This window comes from Malania oleifera, chromosome 6 (assembly GCF_029873635.1).
Source record: "Malania oleifera isolate guangnan ecotype guangnan chromosome 6, ASM2987363v1, whole genome shotgun sequence".
Taxonomy (NCBI): Eukaryota; Viridiplantae; Streptophyta; class Magnoliopsida; order Santalales; family Ximeniaceae; genus Malania; species Malania oleifera.
Genome location: NC_080422.1, coordinates 31,991,882 through 32,000,210, shown reverse-complemented (window position 1 = coordinate 32,000,210; position 8,329 = coordinate 31,991,882).

Sequence of the window (8,329 nt, the reverse complement as noted above, 5' to 3'; positions counted from 1 at the left end):
TTGGATCTCTCAAAAATATTTAAGCAGGCTTTTGTTTGGCTCTGACAAGAAAGACAAGAGCTAAGAACATTCATCTGGGTGTTCTATTTTCTTTTTCTTTAAAATTGTAGGATTATATTAGGAGGGATGTACTAAAATGGAGTACCCATTTACTAGGAAATAAATTTTCTCCAGCACTGCAGAGATTTATACACTTCAGAACAACAGGGTTTTGGTGCAACTTTTCTTGTTCCATGAGAGCCTGTAGTTTGACTTCTAATTTCTTCACTAAGAGGGCAGCATTGACTTACGATTGGAATCTAGGACAATTTATTTTTTTTCTTGGTCTTGTTTTGGGTTTCTTTCCTGTATTTTTGTTATTGGCTGACATTGTCTTTTTGTATTATAATTTTCTTATTTAAGAGGTTGGCTTTGACTTATAATTAGTAATTAAGAGTCAGAACATTTTTCTCCTGATCTTGTTTTCACCTTTCTTTTGATTTTCTTTTCCTGCATCTTTTGTTTATGGGAGATATGCATTGGCTTTGCCCTTTTTCATTTCTAAGGTCTCCTCCATTATGTATGCTCCCTTAAATTTTATTTTATTTTTTTCAGTTGTATAAAGTGAATATATATCATTAAATGATGATTCATTCAAGGAACATGTACACCCAATGTTTCAAGATAATATACTTAGTACTGGTCTTGTCATTGGAGCAAATTATAACCTAATGTTTTAAGCCGTCATGCCGGTTAAGTTATATGTCAAAATTTGAATGCATTTGATTCAGGATTTAGAATGTTTTAAGCAGAACATTGAGTGTAGGACTTGTACCTGTATATCATTATGTGTCAAGCTGAGGCAGCAATTTTCGGTGGAGTGTGTGCCGTTATATGGGTCGGATTGAAGGCACTAGAAAAGCATGTTGGTTGAGGATGCTAGAAAAACTATGATGGCTGTGATATAGACAAATGTTTTGCGTTGTTTCATTTACTTGCTTGCACCTAGGTAGGATCTTCTGCTTAAATATTTTTGAGAGATCCAGAGGTAGCCCAATCTACGAGACTATGCATTGATTATGAGGTAGTCTGCCCAGCAAACTCTAAAAGCCAAAGGTAACGGGTAGTCATTGTCAAAGCTAGGGTCATGGAGTAGGGCGGTTCAATTTTTTCAAGAGAAGTGACAAGAGTGTTTTCACGTTTATTATTTTTTTTAAAATATATATTAAATAATAATTTTTTGGGAAAAAAATTTTTAGAATGACACGTGGCAAATCTCATAATTTTTAGAATGACACATGGCAAATCTCGCTACTCCAAGTAGCGAGATTTGTTTAAATCTCACTGTTTAAATCTCGTTACTTGAAGTAGCGAGATTACGTCAGAGTCATTCTGAGAAATATTTTCCAAAATAAGGTATTATTTAATATTTTTTTTAAAAAAAAAAGTTAAAACGGGAAAAAACTCATCATATGAGGGCTCAAATATCTAAGGGGGGTTTCTTGCTCTTTCGATTGTCACAACTATCTCGACTTCCTCTTAGATTGCATACTCCCAAGTACTTCTATGATAATTTAAGAACATCTAAAATATATTATTTTTTATGATTTTTTTTATATATTGAAATCATCTAAATAAATATAAATCTCTTACTTAAAAGTCTTCTCAATTTATTTTAATTTTACTAGTTATATTTCTTTGTTTTAATGACATTTTACTTGCATACTTAGCTGAAGTATGTTGTTAAGGAAAAAAAAAATCTCCTAACTACCTAGAAGCCAAAATAACTTGGAACTTGCAAAAGACCAACATACAAAATGTTTGGGAAATACAAATGATTAAATAGTAGTAGTAAAATTTTCACATGGACCAATCTTATCATGTGCTCTTATAAATTCTCTTAACTCCCATAAGTCTTTCAGTATCTTTTGTATCTTTACATTTATTTCAAAATGTTTGATGAGAGATCAAATACGTTTTGAAGTAATGATGTGATTGAAACAAAGAGATGATAAATTGGTTATAAATGGATTCTTTATGTCAGCCTCTTTCAGAGGTTTAAGGGTGGGATAATGAGAAAGTTGTAGAAGTCATAGAAATTATAGGAAAGGAAAAGAAAGTAAAAGAAATGACTAGAAGTAGATTAAAAAAGATAAGGAGAGGAAGAGAGAAAATGATGAAGTTAGGGAAGTGGAAACAATAAAAGATAGAAATAGAGTGATAAAGTGGTACGAAAGCCAAATTGATAGTTGTTTGTCACATTGATTGAGTTGAGTTCAATGTGTTGAAGGTTCATTACAACTAAAACAAATAACATATTTTTAAACCCTTCCGAAGTCAAAGTTAGAGTTACAATTTACCCCAAATTGTGTCCAAAATGTAGCCATGGTTATGAGTCATAAATTTAAAATAAGACCTAATCATAAATTGAGACCATTTTTAAGCACTAACGGTCCAATTATAATAGTTGATTCTTATTCCTAATGATTGTTTGTCTAGTTGCCAATACTTGAATGAAATTCAATGGATGACTAGGTGACCTCTGTCGCCTAGATTGGTAATTGATCATTCACTTTGCATAGTGAGTGGACAACCTCCGAATATAATGGCGGTCTTCCTTGGGACTCCCTCAATGGTTTGGCGATGAATGATTCGCTTTGTGTGAGCGATTGTGATATATCTAAGAGATACTCATCATATACATTACTTAAGTGACTTGCCATTGTAGTTCTTATGGCGACATTGAGGTAAATGATTCACATTTGTGTTGTCACGTGTGTGGGCGATTGTTTTATTCAAACAACAATTACCATAACCTAGGGAGTGGTCAAAGACGATACAAACAATGCCCCCCTAGGCTACTCTATTTAGTTAGTTATAATGCTTATAAACGGGCAACCATAAAATCATGGCCTTAGTTTTAGTCAATCACAAATTGTTATATTGTTTTTTTCTTAGACAATCTATACTTGTAATATTCTTGGTCTTTTTCCTATTTGGTATCATTGTTGTTTTCTGTTTTCTATTTTTGTTTTTCCTTAATGAAGAAACAAATTATAAAAACTCATTTATTTATGTTGTCAGTTTTTTTTTTTTTTTTTTTTGTCAATTTTCAATAGTTTGCCAAAAAACTGAAAACCATATTTTATAATTTTCAATTGTTTGGCAACCTATTGCCAAAAATTTTAATATCCAAAATAGTTTCTTTGGGTTAAATTATTCATTTTCAATACTTTTAAATTAAAATAAAAATTAAATGATCATATGAATTTAAATATAACTAAAAGAAAAATATAAATAAATTTCAAATACTAATAATAATAATTATTATTATTATAATAAAGTTAATTACAAAATACTTTCACTATTTTTCAATTGTCATATCCGATAAAATTTTTATTGTAAAATAAAATTTGAAAGTAGAACAATTAAGTAAAATAATTATAATAAAATTTTTAATGTGTATTATTTGTAAATTTATTATTTTAATCATATTTTATAATATTATTTGATTTCAATGAAAATGAGCAATTTTAAATTAAGTTTTAAATTTGTATTAGTGTTATAAATGTTAACCAAATAGGTTCCTAGAATACCTTGGAGACTAGTACCATCATGTCAACGATACAACGATAACAAACGCACGAATGTTCGGGGGCTGGCAAGGATGAAAGCTAAGGTTAATGTCATTTATGCTAGGATTTAGAATTTTTCTATGCTCATCGTCCAATACTGTAAGGTGGCAAAGGACAAGACAGTGAAGTGATTGGCAGTCGATCGATGATACATATTGCGATAGATTTGGGGCAAAGATGACATTGATTTATCATAAGGACTCCCCTTAATGGCTACAAGATCCGTCTACCCTTTCCAGGCCCTTAGGAGAATTAGATAAGGACTCTTTTTCTTTTTATATTATAATTTGCTAGCTAAATCCCTTGCACTAGTTGAATTCAAAAAGACGTAAACAAAATTTAGCCTTGGTTATACTTCTCTTTGTAAGCTCTTTTGGACAACAAAATCCATCAACATTGTTAAATGGTTATTCGCTTCAAATCATTCTCCATCTTAACTTAGGCGATGCTTGTCATACACTTCACTTCAACAAATTTTCAGTAAATAATTTGCCTTGCCTCAACATAAACTATCTTATGCCATGTGAGGTTCGCTTAGGCAATGCTCTTCTTACACTTCGCTTGATGATCTTCATGTAAGGTTCCAAGCAAATATCGAGATTGTAAAATTATGACATTTTCCAAAAGAGTTGTTCCATTAAATGGCACTTAATCATTTTCTAATAAGCAAGCTCTTTTTTTTTTTTTACAATTTAACTATGAAGAATGCATTACGTTTCTTAGGCTGAATAATGGTCAATCAAATTATTTGGAAGCGATACCCCTACCATAATGGGCCCAGAAAAAGTTTTGTCTGGCCAAGAGTGGAGGATCACTCAGTACCATATTTAGGCCAAGCCAAAGGATGATCCTAGGCCAAGCCAAAGGATGATCCTCGCTAGGCTCAAAGCTTTCATCAATGAACTTACAAACCCCCCACATTAGGCTTGAGATAATCTTCGTCCACAAGATAATCTTGGCCTTCATTATCCACAAGCTTTAAATCCTGGACCAAATAGGATTTTTGATATTCTTAATATTTAGCCGAGTAAATCCTTCTTCTCCATCATGTAATCGGCTACTAAAGGGTCTTCATAATTTTCAAACTTGGTCAAAAAGGATATTTTGTACTCTTTATGCTCATATAAGTCGAGTCCACCTCCACTATACGTTCAACCACTAAGGATTTCTCATAATTTTGTTCGATGGTGGGCTTGATCACTTTTCTTATTATATACAATCAACCAATATTCTTTTTGAAAATATTTTGTTGCTCCCTCCATACTATCAAGTCTAATTGAAGTCATCATAAGTGATGATGCGGCCATGAGGCAATTGTGAGGCAAATAGGGGTTTCCCCCCAATTTCCTCCTGTAAAAGAATATGTTGGCCACATCCATTAGTGCAACTATAGGCAATTATTTGGTTATGCCCATAGAAAAACTATGGATGAATTGAAGTGGTGGATTTTATGGGCGTGTTGACTCTATGAGTCCGACTCCGTTTTGATAATGACAAATCACTTTGTTTCTTACTTGTGCACTAAGCTTATGAACAAGGTTAATTCTTAGCATGCACGGATGGTGAGGACGCAAGGAAGCCATAAGGACCACACAGATCACATCACATGATTGGCACTTTAAGAGCAAAAGGGAGCGAAGACCAATGTTCTTTATTATAATTGCAATTCAATTTTTGATCCATAATATATATGGTCTATAATAATTGCATTGCATGCATGATGGGATGAATAAGCTCAAAAGACCATAAAATGACCATAGGAATCCCTTAAGCTATAATTTCATACTTACAAAAACAGGGATAAAACTTATTAGGTTAAAAAGAGCTAATACCTTGATTCTTCAAGAGCCTCGATCGACCGACCTCTTGGTGTGTCTCGATTGACCGAACAGGGAGGAAGTCAAATGTTTGACTTGTCTCGGTCCCTATCTGTTTTGAACTAACCTTCCTTGGTCGACCGAGCTATAAAATTGACCTTTTCCACCTTCCATGGTTGATCGACCATACAGTTCAAAATTGTCATGGTCGACCGAACCTTATGAGTGGCCGATTGGAATTTTGCCTCAGTCGACTGAACCCACAAAGGGTTTAGAATCGCCCAACAATGGTCAACCATCATGCTTCTCTAGTCAACCAAGCTTTGATTGAAAATTCAAAGTTTACACAGGTTGGTTGACTGGCCCTTCCCCTTAGTCGACTGAACCTCTCGGGTTGCCAAGTTTTTACCATGATAAATCGAGGTTAACTTTAATTAAACTTCATTAAAATTTTTTCCAAAATTCCTCTTATGTCCCCAACGATTATATTTTAAGGGGACTCTATAAAAACCCCTTCATTTATTCGGATTAGTAACTTAATTAGCCATTTTGATTAGCAAAAATCCTCTAAAATTATTTGTGCTACTTTTTCATACTATCATTCATACAAGCCTGTATTCATACTCTTACTAATTCTCTCTTGCAAAATCACTTTAGTAAAGAGTGCTTTAAATTCATCTTTCTCACTTACAAAGACATTGTTATTCGTAGATTGATTGAACTTTCATTTTTGAGGATTTGTATACTAAGTTTAGAAGCTAACACTCTCATTGCATATTCATATTCAATATTGATTTTTGGAGAGTAAGCTAGAGTTTTCCCTAGTGATTTAATTCATAAATTTATTTTGGGAAGACTCTCTTGAGCTTGTGAATCTTTGCATCCTTGTTGCAAGATTCAAAAGCTTGTATTGTGCTTTTGGAAAAATATTTTGGACAAGCTAAAGATCTGAATATCTCTTATGCTTGATACTTGAAAATTATTTTTAGAGATATTTTCTTGTGTTATTAAGATCTTTGAGACTACATTTTGTGATTGATATATATATATATATATATATCTTGATTCAAAGATCCTTACACAACACTCTCACATATTGATTGCTATATTTGCATTATCTTGAGAGTTGTCATATAAACTTCATTGAGCTTATAACGCCTATCATACTGAAGTGCAATTGATTGTATTGGTACATATCTACTTATTGGAGAAGCATACATATTGTACACATCATTTGATTATCTATTGTAATCCAGGCATGGCCTGAGGTGGGTATTCTCCGCCCATTCAAGGAGAGGTTGTAAAGGTTCGGGTCAGCCCTGTAAATTTGACTTAGGGTATTTTCTTGCCCAATAAGGAGAGGAATTTGTAATTGGTGCCGCTCCATCTGCAAGTGAGCAAAGGTTTAGTGGAATCCTCTTAGCTAGTGTAGCTTGAGGCGGGGGCGTAGGCACGGTTGTCGAAACCTGGTAACATATCTGGTGTTATCTCTTACTTTATCTACATTACTTTCGAGTATTTTTTTTTTTGTGAGATTTTTGTGCTGAATTTATTGCATTAAATCGTTAAACACTTATTTGTGATTGTTTGAAATACTGGAAGCATATACTTGTGTAAATCAACTGCTTCTTCATCTATCTATAAATTTAATACTCGTTCTTAACAGACTCTAGGTTGTGATTTACTGAATGCGAAATATTTAACCTAGAATTTTTAAATCTCCAATTTACTCCCCCCTCTTGGGATCACACCAATTCCAAAAATTGGTATCAGAGCCAAGTTGTAGCATATCCTAACGAGTAGCTATATAAAGGTCAATGGCTTGTTTTGGTGTATCTCAGTTTAGTGAGGGTTATTCCTTGTCAAGGCCTCAATTGTTCTATGGTGTAGATTACACCGCTTGGAAACAAAGAACGACTATTTTTATTCAAGCTCTAGATTGGAGGACTTGGAAAGTAATTGAGAAAGGGGACTATATCCCATTGAAAATTGTTTGTAATAAAGAAGTTCCCAAAGACTTGAGTTTATTGTAAACTAATTCAAGTGCCATGCATATCTTATATTGTGCTTTAGACGTTGACATTTTCAAAGAAGTCATGGCTTGTCAAAGTGCCAAAGAGATATGGGAGGCACTTGAAAAGCGATATGGAGAGAGCGAGAAAAATGAGTCTACTACTCCAGAAGCATTGAACTCAAACGTTCAAGGAGAAAATCAGTGTTTAATTGCTTTAACCGTTGAGGAGGTAAATTCCTCTCCTCCTATTTCATTGAACAATTCATGCAATGATTCTCGTTATAATTTTTGTGATACATCTGATATTGAATCATGTGATAGTTCTGGTAGAAAGCATGCCTACTTATGAGGAATTGCAAATTGACTATATTAGAACTCATAAGTCTCTTGTTAAAATTAACAAACAATATATGTCGTTGAAAGACAAAAATAAGGCTTTATTGAAAGATTCAGAATCTAAAATTCTTGTTGTAAAAGAAAAGGATATGAAAATCATAAGATTAGATAACAAGAATGCAATGTTGATTAAAGAGCTAAAAGATTTAAGATCCAAAGTTTCTATTGAAAATGAAAAGGATCTTCAAATCTTTGGACTTGAGTGTAAAGCAAACACCATGAACAAAGAATTTGTAAAATTGCAAAGTGTTTGCAAGGGCTTAAAAGATTTAAAAATTCAAGGCCTATAAAGAAAATTAGAAGACCAAGCTAAGATCATCCACCAATTTACTAAGGGCCAAGAAAACTTTGAAAAATTATTAGGCTCCCAAAAGATGACCTTAGGCAAAGAAGGTATAGGTTTTAACGACATTGAAAATAGGAAAAGAAAGAACCTATACATGGGGTACTTTGTAAGAGCATCTAAATATTATGGTAGTACCTCCTCC